This window comes from Macrobrachium nipponense, chromosome 11 (genome assembly GCF_015104395.2).
Source record: "Macrobrachium nipponense isolate FS-2020 chromosome 11, ASM1510439v2, whole genome shotgun sequence".
Classification (NCBI taxonomy): Eukaryota; Metazoa; Arthropoda; class Malacostraca; order Decapoda; family Palaemonidae; genus Macrobrachium; species Macrobrachium nipponense.
Window position 1 is genome coordinate 91871633 of NC_061087.1, and position 17179 is coordinate 91888811.

A 17179-nucleotide genomic window follows, 5' to 3' on the forward strand; every position below is an offset into this window, starting at 1 on the left:
GATCGTTCTTATATACATTTTCAGTGCCCTGGGCTGGCGTGGTAGTAGGTGGAAAATAGTCAGTCTCAGTTTCACTTTGTTAGGTTTTATGTAAAGCCCATCCACGGGGATAATTATTTCCCTCTCTGGCGGGCCCTTGTATGTTTTCAAAATGAGTTGCTTCTTATATTTTGTAATTGTCTTTTAGTGTTTTCTCGTCAGTACGTGGCTTTCTTCTTGTATGATCCTCACTTCAGGCGGTATTTTGTTGTTAGTCGTGGTACACAGTGTTCAAATGCTCTCTCGCCTACTTACAATTTTTTTTCTAGTTTCAAATTGCTTATATGCTTCACTTGCATGTCACTGGCAGTCACTCTTTGTCGGAATCTCTACCATTTTAATATTTGCAGTCGCTGTTTACTAGCCACGACAAGTTCTGTTGTTTTATCTTTAAACCCTGGGTATTAGTAACAATTCATAATGGTTACATATTCCCATCCCTGCATTAAAATGATAGAGTTTCCGCACGATAGAGATGGCCATGGCATATATTGCTGTCTTGACAGCAGTGTTTTGTACTCGTCTATTTCTTCATAAAAGATTAACTAGGTGAGGATCAAGTGTGACTTTTACTCTTAACATAGATATGATAACAGCGCACTAGTCGCCCCCTTACGTCGTTTAATCACTTTTTGACGCGAGATAAAAAAAAAAATGTATATTAGTGGAGTCTTTCGTCCTGCAGGGATACTTCTAGAGACCTATGGACAATGTCGGGTACGTCACAAATGCTTGTACATAAAAAAACGTAATCACACGAGTAGACCACTTTGAAAGTGTCGTGGCATACTAAATTATTTTCTGAAATAGATGGGGGATCATTTGATAAGGTAGCCAAACTGATAAACTAATAATGAATAGTTTGAATCTACACTGGTTAAGGTACGTATATCCGTAGTGAGTTTCATTGCCTGCCTGTTACAGCAAGAATCATACGTAAAACATCATGACGGACATTGCAATAAAGAATGTAGCACTGATATGTTAAGAGACATCAAGGGACAATACATCACTGGAAGCATAGCTACTCTTAGGATTAGTGGAGGCAAGATGAAACAAAGATTTGTGGAAATTAACCTTTGACCACACGGATTTAAGTTATTCCGTAAGCTTTACTTCAAGGGTAACCATAACTTCGAAGAACCAATTATTCAAGGAGAATGTAATTTGTGTGACAATAAGAGGTATGGACGACTGCGGACTGAAAATAAAAGTAAACGCAGATGACTATGATGATGTTAATGATGATGAAATGCAAGATTGAGATTCCGTAGTCTCCGATATCTATTATTTCTTTTTTACGTCCGTCTAGACTATTGTGATTATGTAAAGAAACTAACTACATTTTTAAATGAATAAACAAAAGAAAATTTAATCTAAACTGCATGCTGAACTACAAAATACAGCAACTCAATATATAGTTTACTGTGTTAAAAAAAAAACTCATTTACGGGGAGCCGTACAATAGATATGACATTTCCGAGCTCTGGGACGCACATCGACACCTTCGGTAAAAGAAAATGAGAAAATCATAGAGAAAGCTTTATTAAAGAGTGGTTTTAACATATTCAAATTATATTGGAGTCGAATTTATTTATTTATTGTGGTAACGATTATTACATGGGTTATTTTATAGATGTACTAGAATATTTTGCATTTTAAGCCTTGAAATATTAGGCACGTTTCCCCATTCCGTGATCTTTGTTTACATGCTGAGTAGCAATACGCGCCTCTTGCTAAGAACAGGTGAGAGCTTCTGTAAATCAAGGGTTTACCAGTTTCGAGTGAATCTCGAAGATTTATAAAAGATTTTTGTATCATGTGAAGGGAAACAAGTTGTGCTCGTGCTCTTATAACGTGTTGATGATGAAAGCGTAAGTACTCCCCGGAAGTCCACTGCAAGTAAGCTTTTGTCCTTGTATAGTATCTGTTTGGTGTTTTTGTGCTTTTGACGTCCGATATCGGCCTACTGAACATTTTTGAAACCCTTTCCCAGGGGTGATTTCATTGCATTTTACCGGCACCCGATTCCAAGTGTGGACCTCTGGAGCGTAGCCCAAGCATCGCATTGCTCAAGATGTACGGCCACGGCGGTAGCTAGGTAGCCAATGTCTAGGCCACTCACCCCCATGATTTTTGTTCCAAATTTAGTTTATTTATTGCCTGTTGCTAGAGAGGTAAAATTGGACATTAAACCATTATCGTCTACTTGAAAACCTACTATCTAACCGCCCACATCTAACCTAACCTAATCTAGCCAAGGATATGAGGTCCTCACCCCATTGAAAACATTTGGTAAAACTTTTCTTTAGTTGTGCATCCTGATTCCTGCCAGTTGGTGGCCAGGACAGGTTACTGATTTTTGGGGGAGACGACTAGGCCAGGGCACGTCTCCCTAAGTTAGGTTAAGTAGGTAAGATCGGGTTAGGTAAGGACCTGGCATTATAGGAAAGGTTATGTCCATTCATGTATGAGGAACCTGTCCTGGTTGATGACTGGCGGGAATCGGGCTGTGCAACTAAGGTAAGGTTTTACCAAACGTTCCATAAACGTACTCTATCCTGAATGATAACTAGCCTACTTCAAGTGTCATTAACATTCTTGTAGGTATTTCACCTATTTTATGTTTTCCCCTCACTCAAATACCCTACTTTCATGCTGTGGTTCCTTAAATTGTCAGATATAAGGATGGGGGCCGTTGTCTCTGAAACAACTCATTTGCTAATGAAACGAACGTTAGGAATGCTTGAGAATTTCGGTGAAATTAGACATCAAATTTAGCCAAATAATGTTAATGTAGGGTAGCTATGGAAGACTGATTGATAGGCATATGGTGTAATAACACATTATCATATTGATGCCACATACCTAATTCTCAGTTGTCATGTGTTGTGCTTTTTTATTATTTTTATTGCAAACTAGTAGTATTTTAAAGTTTTCAGATGCAAAAAAATCTTTAATGTCAGATGTCATAGAGCTGAATAGGTTAGCCTAGGTCCTATACTTATTTTTAAGTAATGTCATCTAGAAGGGGTAGCCAGCAGGATAGTTGTATGGGGTAAAAAACCGCAGGGTACAGAGTGGATTATGTACGATCAGCGTGAACAATCCCAAAAAAAGTACATTATAACGCGTCCTGACATCGGAGATGGGCATCAGTCGCGACTTGTTGTTGGTGAGAAACTGAGCTAAAGACCTCTACTCTCCTTTCAAAGTAAGTATTTTCTCCAAAGTTAGAAATTAAGGCCAAATTTTAAGATTTAAACAGAGGGTAGTGAAAAGGGTGTCAAACGCAGTGCAAATCTCACCAAAACGCGTTCAAAATTTTTACTTACAACTCGAAATATTTAGAAAATTGACGCCATCTCGATGTTTACGGAGTCGCTTGTGTCAATAAACTAACCATTTCCTGTGATAAATCCGCATACCACTTGTACCCACAGACGCTGGGGCACTTTCATCACAACAATTGGAAAACTTTCCCTCACCGAGTAAACAACTGTTTTGGTAGAAGAAGGCGACAAAGAGTGCACTTCGATAATTTTTTAAATAAATAGTAAAACATCAATATTTTACATATTTATAATGATTAATTTGAAAATATTTGTTATTGAAAAAGTAACTCTATTCTGACTCAAATTTAAGTAATTATTTTTTGGAATTAGAACGTTCTTTTAAGTCCTGTATTATGACGTCACGACATCTTTCTTGCAGAACAGTTTACCAGTTATTCATGCAGATTATCAGCTCTTCATGTAATTGGTATAATCGTAATGCGCATATATATCTTTATTATTTACTTTTTGGATATATGAAGATGTTTTACTGCCGGATTATCGCCGTAGTGTGATGCAATCGTTTTCGGTCCCTGGGCCTCTGTTTTCGCACCATAAGAAATTATGGGGCCGAATTTGCAATGACCAGAAAGTCGTTAAAAGAGGAAAGTTAGCATTGAGGGGCATATGTTTTGATTGAGAAAAATACAAATTTATTCAATAGCTAGCTTGTAAAATACTTGATTACAAAAAACTTGATTGACAACTAAGCAGCATACCTACTATGGGTTTCAGAGACAGTGCAAGCACGTTTTTGGGCAATACCTATTTCTGTAACGAACACTCGTATCAGAACGAGATTTTACTATAGTGCATTACACCCAGTGCCGTAATTTATAAGGGTATTGTGGATCACTAATCGTAAAGAATAACGACACTTGACCTTGTACCAAGAGACAAAAACTCCATTATCCAGAAATGGATACGAACACGTGTAAAAAGCTCCACCTACCCTCTCCCCCCCCCCCCCTCCACCGCCACCCCTTTCCTTCTTCGTTCCTTCGCCTTCCTTTCTCTCTCTCTCTCTCTCTCTGTTGCCAATCGGTATGTGTTGACCCTCCAAACTGGGTATAAGACTACACACAAAACGTTGAAATTGGTGAAATTAGGCTATGTATTGGAAGTATATATACATAAATATTAAAGCAATTTTATCATTATTGCATTACTATGACAACTAGAATTCATGGAAACAGTTTATAATAATGAATCGGCGTATGTGTGAAGCCTCCACTAATGTGGCAATGATGATTTTGCCATTCTTAGCATGCAAACATTAAAGGTTACATTTATTTCTGGCATACGGTTATTAAAGAAATACAAAATACTAATATAGACTGAAATCAATGAAAAGTGCTAGCAAAAACAAAAAAGCAAAAAAAAAATATGTATATAATCCACTTATCCATAGTCGTTCCTCTATGGTTTTCGGCAGCCAGATGTATGAAAACGTTAGAAACATTTGATTGTATCTACTTTAGAAATATCTGTAATTTTTCGGGGTAATTTGTTTGCAAAAAAGGGATAATATACATGAATTAAATTAAAATTTTTAAATAACAAAGTAAATTTGAACTAAATAACGAGTAAAGTAAACAATTTAGGGAATAAAACTTTGCAGTTTCGTCGTCTGCTGTTCGTAACTGTGTATGTGGCGCGCGCTTAGGAACCAGGAACAGCAACTTGTTTAAAGTGCAATGTGGAGTGAATGGAGACCAAAATGTGTATAATAACAATCAAATAAGCACTGTGGAGTTTCAGTTGTGATGGCAGTAAGGATAAAAACCACCGATTACAAGGTAAGAATGAGTTCAGTTCAAACCATGAATATAGGCAACAAAATGTTGTTTTATTGTGCTGATTACAACTGCAAACTTGAGTAAGATCAATAAACGTTACATACATACGCTAACATTGTCCAAATGATTGCTGGGAAAGATGATTTTCGTCACTGATCAGAACCTGTACATCCCACGGTAGCTGCCATATTGGATTTCAAAACTGCCTTGAAAACATATTTTACGAAGAGCGTCACATGCTTATTTTAGTTCGTATGGGGCTTTCATATATCACATTATGTTGACGAAACTTCAATCTTTTGAATGGTATGCTTGGAGTTGTAATTGTATTCTTGTTTCACCATTTAAATATCGAGTGAATAAGACCTGTCCACCGTGATAAGGGTTGATAGTCACTGGTTTTTCCCCCTAATCATTCTCGCATTATTCTTGAAACTTACTTTTTATGACTACGTATCTTGTGTTTTTAATGTTTTGTACTTTTTATGACTTCGTATCTTGTGTTTTTAATGTGTTGTAGGTGCAGACTTGTCATTTTTGCATTTCCCTTGCTCTATATTTAACAATTAGGGAGCAACTCCCTGAGGGATAATAGGTTTTTTGGTACCTGTAGTCCCTTTGTTTGTTTGGTACTGGTAATAAATCTGCCATCAAATTGAATTTGGTTGTCAGAATACTTTCAAATTATTATGCAGTGGTCCCACAGCTTGCGTAGAAGAATCAGACAAAGCCTAGTTTATTTAGGCGATATCAGTTATTTTTTGTAAAATTTTATAAACATAAACAAGGCAGTCTAAACCACTTGCTGTGTAAACTGAGTACATGTAATCTGGTTGTTTTTATAAATGGGATGGTTTTTTGACAGCAAATTTTGATTCATGGTATTGACATGTTTCCCATCATGCCAAATAAGTTATTTAATGCTAATCCAAAAAGGTACTCTTTCAGACTTAATCTCAAGGTTTAGGTTAATCCTGAGAATGGACATATTCCAGCATACTTTTGAGCTGTTTGTTTTTCTTACAAGTGGCTTCATTTCTAAATAATGTGTATGCTTATATACATACATACATATATATTTTCATACATTCAACTTACCTGTCAGATATATACATAGCTATCGACTCCGTCGTCCCCGACAGAAATTCGAATTTCGCGGCACACGCTACAGGTAGGTCAGGTGATCTACCTGCCTGCCGCTGGGTGGCAGGACTAGGAACTATTCCCGTTTTCTAATCAGATTCTCTCTGTTGCTGGGAAGGTAAACATATGTTTGCTTTCCCTCCTGATTTGATTTTCGTGTTTCATCGCCATCGATCTTCTGGGCCGACTTTTACAGGGAAGTACTGGATCGGTGGTTTGGCATACGTTTTTAATAACTTTTTAATAACTTTTTAATAACTTTTAATGAATTAACTTCGAAATTTTCGAAGAATAGAGTATGTGTAACTACCGAAGTTTTCGGTAGACAATTACATAGTTTGCAAGAAAGGGAAATATAAATATTTATTCATTGATGAAGTGTAATAAATGTTAGAATTTGATTGAGGAAAATAAGGTAACTTCCTATTTGAGGAAGTCAGAAAACATAGAACTAGATATGCTTTCTTTAGAAGCTTTAATAGCCCTCGTTCTGACAAGCAGTTAGAATATTAACAGTACTAGTAGTGTTGTTTCCTCATCACCTTCTTACTTCACAGAAACTACAAATTCATTTGCAATTTGAAGATAAAGGAATGTAGCTCAAGATACGAGCTATTATAAGGTAAGAAGTGATTATAGTGTTCCCCATTGCATTAGAGGGTGCGTCTGATCGGCTCTGTCTCGCTCCCAGGCCTAGACCTCTTCCAAGCTCCCTGGCCCGGAGGAGAAGGAATGTCGAAAGCCGTACGGAGGTTATGGAGAACCCCCACCGTTCAGGCGTCCCCCCTCGGCAGGTTCTGTAGAACGTCCCAGACTGCCAGGGATAGCCATTGGAAAGGCATCCTAATTCAATGTGTTCCCCTTTTTATTATCGTAAGGAGTAAAACATTCAACGGCGTAGATTAAATGAAGATGCAAGATAATCTCGTCTGGCTATCGGAACCTCAGAAGAGACGGAGAAAGGTTGCGGTAGAGGCATTGCCCTATCCGGGTTCGTCCCCCCGTACAGTTGGACGGGGGGGGCTCTATCCCATGGGGGTTTGAAATAGTTATTTCAATAAATTCCTCATCGGTACATGTATATGAAAATATATCTATTCTGAGAAGATCGAATTAGATATTAAAGAATATTTGTTGATCGAATAAGAATTATATGGATCTCGTTTAGTGATTACACACATATATATAACTTTTAAGCTTCTAGCTCCTTGGGCATGAAGCTCCGGTAACGAGGCTCAATGCGCCTAAAGCGTCTGAAACAAGGCGCAAAGCGTCTGAAACGAGGCGCAAAGCACCTGAAGGGCCTGAATATAGGCGCAAAGCGCCTGAAGCACGATGAACCAGGATCTTCATCGGAAATGGAAGTCCCTTCTCATTCAGAAGAAAGGGAGGGCTATGTCGAAAATGGAAGTATTGTCGAATTCTCTAAGCAAGAACAAATGTACAAGAGATCGGAACCTTCCGCACACAAAACCTTCCGCACAAGCGGAACCTTCCAGAAGGCGGAGATTCCAGATTCAAATAACCTTCCAGACGTACAGAACTTTCCAGGCGAGGATCGCCTTTCAGATGCTCGGAACTCGTTTCCAACAAGAAACTTTCCAAGGGCGATACGTCTTCTAGATCCAGGAGTATTCTGATCACGATACTCCTCCCAGGCGCCAGAGTATTCGGAACGCGATACTCCTGCCAAGCACCAGGAGTATTCCGACGAGCACGATACTCCTCCCAGGCGCCAGGAGTATTCGGTACGTGATACTCCTACCAGGCGCCAGGAGTATTCTAGGCAAGATACTCCTGCTTAGCGCCAAACACTTTTTCTCCTACAAGAAGAGCCTGACCACCGCCGAGAGTCCTCCAGGCGAAGGGTGAAAGACATTCAAGCTTTTCCTGATAGGGACGGGAGTTGTCGCGCAGGCGGCCGTTGCCCTTGTCAGGATCGTCTTAATGCAATAAAGGCTAGAGCAAGTTCGGTTTTTTCCAGGCAGGGACTCAAGATGTAGCACAGGCTGCCGTAGCCCTTGTCAGGTTAGAGTCGGTACTGCGAATAGTCCTTCACCTTTCGAAGGAAGCGCTCTCCTTCGGTTGCTCAATCTTGCCCCAAATTGAGGAATGGAAGATAGAGCAGAATTGTGAGAATTAGTTCAGTATTAGTAAGAGGATATTAAAATCATCCTCCTTCTAAAATAGATTGCAACCAACCATTTACAGAAAGAGGGGCAATCGTTTGGAAGTTGAACAAGATTCGTACGAGCTCTCATTCATTGATTAGAGGCTCTTCCAGATAAGAAAGGCGTAAAATACGGACTTATCTCCAAGATAATAAAAGCTGGAGAGATTCTCTTCGATCCTCGGTTGTCATTTGCAATATCTTTCGACTAATACTCATTCGGGATTATTGACGAAATGAACGAAGAGAGTAAGATTTCTATTCTTTCTCTGCATGTCAGAAAGGAAAGAGTGTCGTAGAAGGCTTGCGGTATATGACTACTGAATGACAAGTCATAATACGCATACCATAGTTGCCTTTCTGGTTCGCTACGGAATTGTCTATATCCTTAAAGGATTTTACTAGTAAAGACTTCGCTTAAAAGGTTTGTTACGACAATACCTATTCAGCCTCGGTATTTAACAAAGGTTGTTTGCCTAAAATTTGCATTATTGAGAGCTTTCTTAGACTCGAGAATAATTTTATTATATCCATTCATTGAAGGGAGTAACTGGCAACTCAGAATGAAGGCAGCCAGGCAGTGAACGACACGGCTGTAATTGTGAGCCAATCTAGTACCATCCGGTTCTCGGTCGTGAACGGTTGGTTACATCTTTCTCTCCTAAAGGATCGAATGCTTCACCGTATATTCCCCATACAATCAGGGACTTAACCACGAATTGAGGGAATTTTTTAGGCAAACATGAATAACATCGTATTCGTTTTGCTAAGGATATCTCTCTGCCTCGGCGAGGAAAGAATGTAGTAGAAAATTCACCTTAAGATAACGATACGCTTAAGCCTTATGCACACACCGTGGTTAATTACAGCGCTCCTACTATCCTTACAAGAGTTTCCTAGATGAATGCTGTTACCACAATGTGATAGGATTATAAAGAATTTTAATTCGGCAGAGCACGATTTAACATTCATTGGAAAGAGTTGTCAGACCCTGCGGAAAATATTCACAGATATCTTCGCAAGGCAGAAGATGAACGACCTTCTTATAGATTGCTTCCTTTTCCTCGAAACAAGAGAGGTAGCAAGATACGCCATCTTTAAATTAAAGAGGGGAATAAACTTTAGTTTTTTTTCCCCTAGTTGTATATATTCTTAACACATATTAAAATAAATGGGCGTCTAAGGAAGAAGATGAATGCATCATTTTGGCAATAAAAGTTGGATTCACAGAAGTCACGTTCTTCTTTCAGCATGTGGTCGGAAGGTTTTTCTAAGAGATTTGATCGGAATCTATTATAAATATTGGACCTGAAAAACCTATTCACTCTGAGTCTGTCTGCGTGCAGACTGAACAGAAGTAAATATGAATGAGAGGATTTTTCAAGGGAAGCTTGATAATTCCTTTAAATATGTTAAAGACATAGAGTTGCTGCAGATCGTGCTAGATAGAAAGGGGAAACTGTCCTCTTCCGATACCTCTGTGAACTACATAATGATTTTCTTCCCTTTCAGAGGGAAGAATCACCTTGGTAATTTATGCTATCAATGAACACAGTGAAAAGATATCTGTCTAGACAAAGAATATTAGAGATAGTAGAGAATTAAGATCTTCGGATCTATACAATACCTCTATACGATAAGATTAAGAGATCTTATACTTAGAATGGGATCCTAATTTGGGCCTCAGATTCCGTGTTCCGACAAGATGGAACTGCTCCTAATCAAATGTTTCTCTTGGTCCTAAACGATCAAGAGGACAAGTGAAATTTTGGGCTTTAGAATCTGGAATCAAATTCTATGACGACTCGGCAATGGGTTCTGGCCAGCATAGTATGTTTGGCAAGAGAACTAAAGCCTTTTATTCTGGATCAACGCTTTTAGATAGAGGTTTCGTTGTCCGGGTAATGTAGTGACATTGTCATCTACAGAAGAAGAAAAGGTTTAAACGTTTACTGACAGAGTCTTTGGAACGCGAGAAGGGCTCAAACTACTTCCCAAAAGGTTCAGAGAGATACATTCAAGAGCTAGAAATCAACCAATTTCAGCTCAGAATCTCTTTAAAGTCCAAGCTCCTTCCCTTCCTTCGGGCAAGGATAGGGAAGCTTCTGCAACGAGAAAACTCATCAACATGTAGGAGGAGAACTCGTTAGCAACGGAAGTATGCAATAATGATCCTCCTCGGAGGAAGACTTGTCTCTTGGAATTTTGAGATTTCCTATTGTCTACTGGATGGAGCGGACTAAATTGTGATGAATGTGCAGGAGTAATTAGCGTCTTTGTAGGAGTACTTTCTAAAGATCCTACTCGTAAAAAGGATGATAGACTTCTGATTAAGAGATCCAAATACCGATCTCCTGTCGGGCGCGACGAACCCTACAGGGGAGTTGTCGCACAAGCGGCCATCTCTGGGGAGCGATGCGTTAGGCAGGCGAGACGTGGGAAAGGAAGTAACTCCTGCCAAGCGTCTGGCGCCAACTAGGAGCCAGGCGCCAAGTAGGCGCAAAGAGCCTGACTTTACTGTAGATCGTTCCAGGCCAAGATCTTCATCCAAGCAACAAGAGCCAACTGGAGAAGAGAGAACTCCTGATAGGAGTATAGCGCCCGCTAAGCGCAATATACTTGCCATTCGAAAGGCCATTCATGAGCGATACTCCTACCAGCCACAGGAGTATTCGGAACTAGATGCGCCTTCCATAGGTCAGGAGTATTCGGGAAGAGATACTCCTGCCAGGCGCCTGGAGTACTCTGACCTCGATACTCCTCCCAGGAGCCAGGAGTATTCTAGACTTTTTACTCCTACCAGGCGCCAGGAGTATTCGAAGCGCGATGTGCTACCAAGCGCCAGAGTATTCTGAGCTTAATACTCCTAACAGACGCCAGGAGTATTCGGAACGCGATACTCCTGTCAAGCACCAGGAGTATTCCGATGAGCACGATACTCCTCCCAGGCGCCAGGAGTATTCGGAACGTGATACTCCTACCAGGCGCCAGGAGTATTCCGATCACGATGCTCCTCCTAGGAAAGCGATACTTCTGCCAGGCGCCAGGAGTATTCCGAGCACGATACTCCTGCCAGGCGCCAGGAGTTATTCGAGAGCGATACTCCTGCAGGCGCCAGGAGTATTCAGAGGACGAGAGTATTCCGATCGCGATACTCCTCCCACGGCGCCAGGTAGTATTCGGAGCGCGATACTCCTGCCAGGCGCCAGGAGTATTCTGAGCTTAATACTCCTACAGGCGCCAGGAGTATTCGAAGCGCGATACTCCTGCCAGGTGCCAGGAGTATTCGAAGCGCGATACTCCTGCCAAGCGCCAGGAGTATTCGAAGCGCGATACTCCTGCCAGGCGCCAGGAGTATTCGAAGCGCGATACTCCTGCCAGGCGCCAGGAGTATGCTGAGCTTAATACTCCTAACAGGCGCCAGGAGTATTTGGAGCAAGATGCGCCTTCCAGACGGCAGGAGTATTCGAAGAGTTTTACGACTGTCAGGCGCCAGGAGTATTCTAAACAGGATACTCCTCGCGCCAGCCAGGCGCAAGCCAGGCGTTAGGCTTCATCCAGAGGAGATCCAGTTCAAAGAAAGTCCTAGTCTTCTTTGAAACAATGGTGATCTCTAAAGCACTTCATAAGTGACTTGATGATACCTTCAAACAGCTGAGAATTTAAAAAGCTCATGAAGTGCGAGCTTTTGCAAATTCTTGTTCTTTTCGTAACAATATGTCAGGAAGACATATTAGCTTTAACATATAGGAGATGCAACTATGGGTTGACTACTCATTACACGAAGGACTTCAAGTTAACCTACGAGAGATTCTTCTCTCTTGGTTTATACGTATCAGCGGATACGTTGCTGGGATAAGGAGCCGACACTGATCCTTTAATAATGAGTTGAATTTATTTTAACTCAATGATTTTTATTGGAGGTTTGAAAGGAGTTTGGGGGATAACTCTCTTTCAATTTAGCGCGAACCCTCATGTTAGGAACAGGTGATCGGGATCGGTGTTGCGCTCCTTAAATAAGTGCGTGTTGTCATATAAGCGGATGTGCTCCCATTGACAAACGCCAGTTAGGATTCTGTCGAGTAAGTGGAAGAGACCCCATCGACAGATCCACAAGAACTCTTGGCCACAGATCACTATCTCGCTAAGGCTCTTGAGATGAAGCAGACTCCTATGCAATAGCTAGGAAGTCAATCCTTCGTCTAGAAACACAGAGGAACTAAGGTCTATAAATACCTACAACATATGTTGTTTACCTGTCTAGTCAGTAACTAGCTGTCTCTTGCCCTCCACCAAAGGGTGTCAATCAGCTATGTATATATCTGACAGGTAAGTTGAATGTATGAAAATGATATTGTTATGATACAATAAAGTTTCATACATACTTACCTGGCAGATATATACAATTAAAGACCCACCCAGCCTCCACCCGCAGGAGACAGGTGGAAGAGAGAATCTGATTAGAAAACGGGAATAGTTCCTAGTCCTGCCACCCAGCGGCAGGCAGGTAGATCACCTGACCTACCTGTAGCGTGTGCCGCGAAATTCGAATTTCTGTCGGGGACGACGGAGTCGATAGCTATGTATATATCTGCCAGGTAAGTATGTATGAAACTTTATTGTATCATAACAATATCATTTTTGTACATGAACTTCCCTGCCAGATATATACTTAGCTTAGGTCTCTGACGTCACGACAGAAAATTCAAAACTCGCGGCACACGCTACAGGTAGGTCAGGTGATCTACCTTACCCGCCGCTGGGAGGCGGGTGTAAGAACCAGTCCCCCTTTCTTGTCAGATTATTTTCTGTCGCCGGCTGGACAACACCTGTTGTTCAGTCCTTACGATAGTTAAAATTCGTTCTCGTTGCCGACGATTTGGATTTTGGTGAAGTACCCTTTGTTTGTTGGCTTGGCATACGCTTTTTGGACTGTTTTTTGGATTTTTCTTTTGGATTTCTCTTACATATCTATAATCATGGATGATTCTGAAGTTAAGAAACCTAGTTTATTTAGGGTTTGTTCAGAGAAGGAATGTAAAGTTAGGCTTCCTAAAGCTGCATTAGATCCTCCACGTCGGTATGTGAGTCTGTAGAGGGAATGAATGCTCTTTTATTAACCCTTGCAAAGAGTGTGAGAATTTGGATGAGGATGGTTGGAAGGCTCTCTCTTCTTATGTGAGAAAGTTAGAGAAGGATAGGGTGCGCAAGGCTTCTTCAAAGAGTTCTAGTAGATCGAGGGTGAGTGAAGTTGACGCTGAGAATCCTGTAGTAGAAGTAGTTCCTTCTCCAGTTTCAGCCCCTGCGCCCAGCTTTGAACCCGAAGATTCGTTTTCGGAAGTTGCTTCTGGGAGAGCCTCGATCAGGAGTAAGGAGAGCCTCGCTCGCTCTCGACAAGGTAAGAGTGATGATAGTGCAAGTGATCAGTGCAGTGCCCCTAGTGCAGTGGAGGGTGCGTCTGACCGGCTCACTAACGCTTCCAGGCCTAGACCTCTTCCAGACTCCCAGACCCAGCGGAGGAGGAAAGTCGAAAGCCGCAGGAAGGTTAGGGAGAACCCCCACCGGTCAGGCGTCCCCTCGGCAGTTCCTGTTGCTCGTTCCCAGGCTGCCTTGGATCGAACCAAGAAGGAGTTATTGCGCCAGTGCTTCTCGTCATCTTCGTCGCCTTCTCCTCAGCGTAGATGGAGCGCATCGGAGTCGTCTCGCCCTCTCAAGAGGCCCTGGAAGGATCCTTGCGCCCTTCCTTCCAGCCCCGAATCCTTCGCGGAAGAGTCAGAAGTGGAACGCAAGAGAACCAAGATTTCGTCCGGTTACGCTTCTCCTGTTCGCTCTCGGACTTCGTCCCCTGTAGAGGAGTTTAAGAGATCTCCTGCGCGATCCTGGCGGGTCTGCAGGCGCAGATTGCGGCTTTAGCGGAGTCTATTGCCGGGACTTCTCATCGTCGGAAGGACGCCTCACTTCCGGTGAAGAAGTCTAAGAACGTTCCTTCGGCTAAATCTCCTTTGGCTAGAAGAGCTTTTGAGCCTGTTAGTAGGAGGTCAGAAGTGCAGGCTGGAGCTTGGGATCTTTCTCCGAGTAGGCTCTCCTCTCTTCCCAGCAAGAGTTGTGAGCATGTAAGGCGTAAGGAGCCAGACAGGCTCTCTCCTCAGGATTTCCGCTCCTCTTCAGTTAGGCGTCAAGAGCTTGACAGACGTCAAGAGCCTCGTTTTCGTCAGGAGCGAAGGAATAGTTCTTCGCCTGGTGGCCACTCTCCTTTTGACGGACGCTCGAGCCTAGTAGGCGCCAAGCCTATAGCGCCAAGAGCCTGGTAGGCGGCAACGGAAGTTTTCTCCTCCGTTAGATCTCTCCCGATTGGATAGGCGCTCAGAGCCTTGTAAGCGCCGCGCTTCTGACAGGGATTTCATCTGTGGATGTTTCTCTCCCGTGGCAGGCGTCAAGAGCCTGGCAGGAGTATTGAGGATGGCAGGCGCCAAGAGCCTAGCAGGCGCAGAGAGCCTGATAGGCGCTCTACCCTTATCCAGACGCTCTTCTGTGGAGTTAGAATCTGTTTCCGACAGACGGGCCTCCACTTGTAGGCGCTCTCCTAGTAGGCGCTCCCCAAGTAGGCGCTCTCCTAGCAGGCGCTCACCATGTAGGCTCTCTCCTGGGAGGCGCTCTCAAAGTAGGCGCTCTCCTAGTAGGCGCTCTCCACTAGGCTCTCTCCTAGGCGCTCTCCCTAGTGGCTCTCTCCTGGGAGGCGCTCTCAAAGTAGGCGCTCTCCTGGTAGGCGCTCCCCGTGTAAGCGCTCTCCCGGTGGTTTTTCTTCCAGTATGGCGCTCTCCGAACAGGCGCTCTCCCTAGGATTAGCTCTCCTCCGGGCAGTAGAGCTTCTAGACGTCATTCTTCGGAAGAATTTGTTGCTGATTCGGAGGAAGATTTGCCCAAGGATGCTTCGGTTTCTTCGTATAAGAGACTTACAGACCTCCTCTTGCAAGATTTTGGGGAGTCTCTTTCGGCCGTTGCTCCTCCGTCTCCTCCGTCCTTATTTTCAACGACCAATACGGCTAAAAGAATCTTCAGTCGTTAAGGATGAAGCCTACAGTGTCTATGAAGAAGGCTATGAAGAACTTTGACGACTGTTTGCTTTCAAAAGAAGAGAAGGGCAAGACAGTTTTTTCTTTTCCCCCGTCCAAGCGACGGGTAAGATGGTGGGGTTCTGGTAACGAGTCAGGAGAGCCCTTGGGTCTAACTCTTCCCTCTTCTGCAGACTCGGACTTCTCTTCGTTGGTCGATTCCGCACGTCGCTCGGCGCTGAATTCTGCGAAGACGACGTGGGTATGAGCGAGTTGGATCACCTTCTGAAGGGAATGTTCCGAGTCTTAGAAAGTTTTTAACTTTCTTGACTGGACCCTGGGAGTGTTGGCTAAGAGGACTCAAGAACAAGACACTCTTTCGCCTGAAGACCTCCACGCAGTTCTGTCTTGCATGGACAAGACAGTGAGAGACGGTTCCGGGGAAATTGCTTCACTTTTGGTGCAGGAGTGGTAAAGAAGAGGGCCGTTTTCTGCTCTTTCTTACCAAGGCGGTTTCTCACGCACAGAGAGCTTCCTTGCTGTATTCACAGCTTTCCCCGCAACTCTTCCCCAAGAAGACTATTAACGATATCTCCAGCCCTCGTTATCAGCAAAAGCGACGCAGGATATGTTAGCTCGCTCGGCTAGAATTCCGAAACCTTCGTTTCAGCAGAAGACGAAGAAAGAGGCTCAAAGTAGGCAAGAACCCTTTCGAGGAGGACCTTCGTCTCGCTCTTCTTCCTCCAGAGGTTCGAGACCACCTAGAAGAGGAAGGACCTTCTCCCGGTCTATTAGGGCCAAGAAGTAGTTCGGGTGTCCTCCAGACAACTGTGGGTGCCAGACTTCTGAACTTTGCAGATGTCTGGGCACGAAAGGGGGTCGGACAACTGGTCCCCTCGCGATCATCAAGAGGATACCTCATTCCCTTTATTTCGAGACCACCCTTGACCACCACTCCAAGGGCACTGGTGGCCAAATACAAAGACCCACTAATGAATCAAGCCCTCGCTCTAGCGGTAGAGCTGATGTTAGAGAAAGAGGCAATAGAGATGGTTCAGGACCCTCTTTCAGCGGGGTTCTACAACCGTCTGTTCCTAGTTCCCAAGAACTCAGGAGGATGGAGACCGGTTCTGGACGTAAGCGCCCTGAATGTCTTTGTGAAGAAGAGGAAGTTCGCTATGGAGACGACGTCATCAGTCTTAGCAGCTCTTCGTCCCGGGGACTGGATGGTGTCGCTGGACCTTCAGGACGCTTATTTCCATGTGCCGATCCATCCTTCTTCTCGCAAATATCTCAGATTCATGTGGGGAGGAAACGTTTTTCAGTTCAGGGCCCTATGCTTCGGCCTTTCCACGGCCCCCCAAGTATTCACAGGACTGATGAAGAACGTTGCCCAGTGGCTTCATCTCGAGGGAGTGAGGATTTCCCTCTACTTGGACGATTGGCTTATCAGGGCCAAATCCAGAGAAATGTCTGGAGGACTTACGAGTGACGTTGGATCTAGCAGCTTCTCTGGGTTTGCTAGTGAATTTCGATAAGTCAGCTAATCCCCAGTCAAAAGAGCGTATCTATCTGGGGATTCTGATGGCTTCTCAGGTTTTTCGGGCGTATCCGTCCCCAGAGAGGATAACCCGAGGTTTG

General features: G+C 43.2%; 1 protein-coding gene across 5 annotated transcripts in view; it reads left to right on the forward strand.

Moving 5' to 3' along the window:
- Nucleotides 1-1511: 1511 nt before the first annotated feature.
- Nucleotides 1512-17179, forward strand: part of LOC135207235 (nascent polypeptide-associated complex subunit alpha, muscle-specific form-like) — a 35339-nt gene continuing 19671 nt past the window's right edge. Inside the window, exon 1 of one of the 5 annotated variants that reach the window (XM_064238897.1) lies at nt 1512-1549. The gene's annotated coding sequence lies outside the window, so the exon portion shown is untranslated. The other 4 variants (XM_064238902.1, XM_064238878.1, XM_064238868.1 and 1 more) reach the window with 4 other exon arrangements.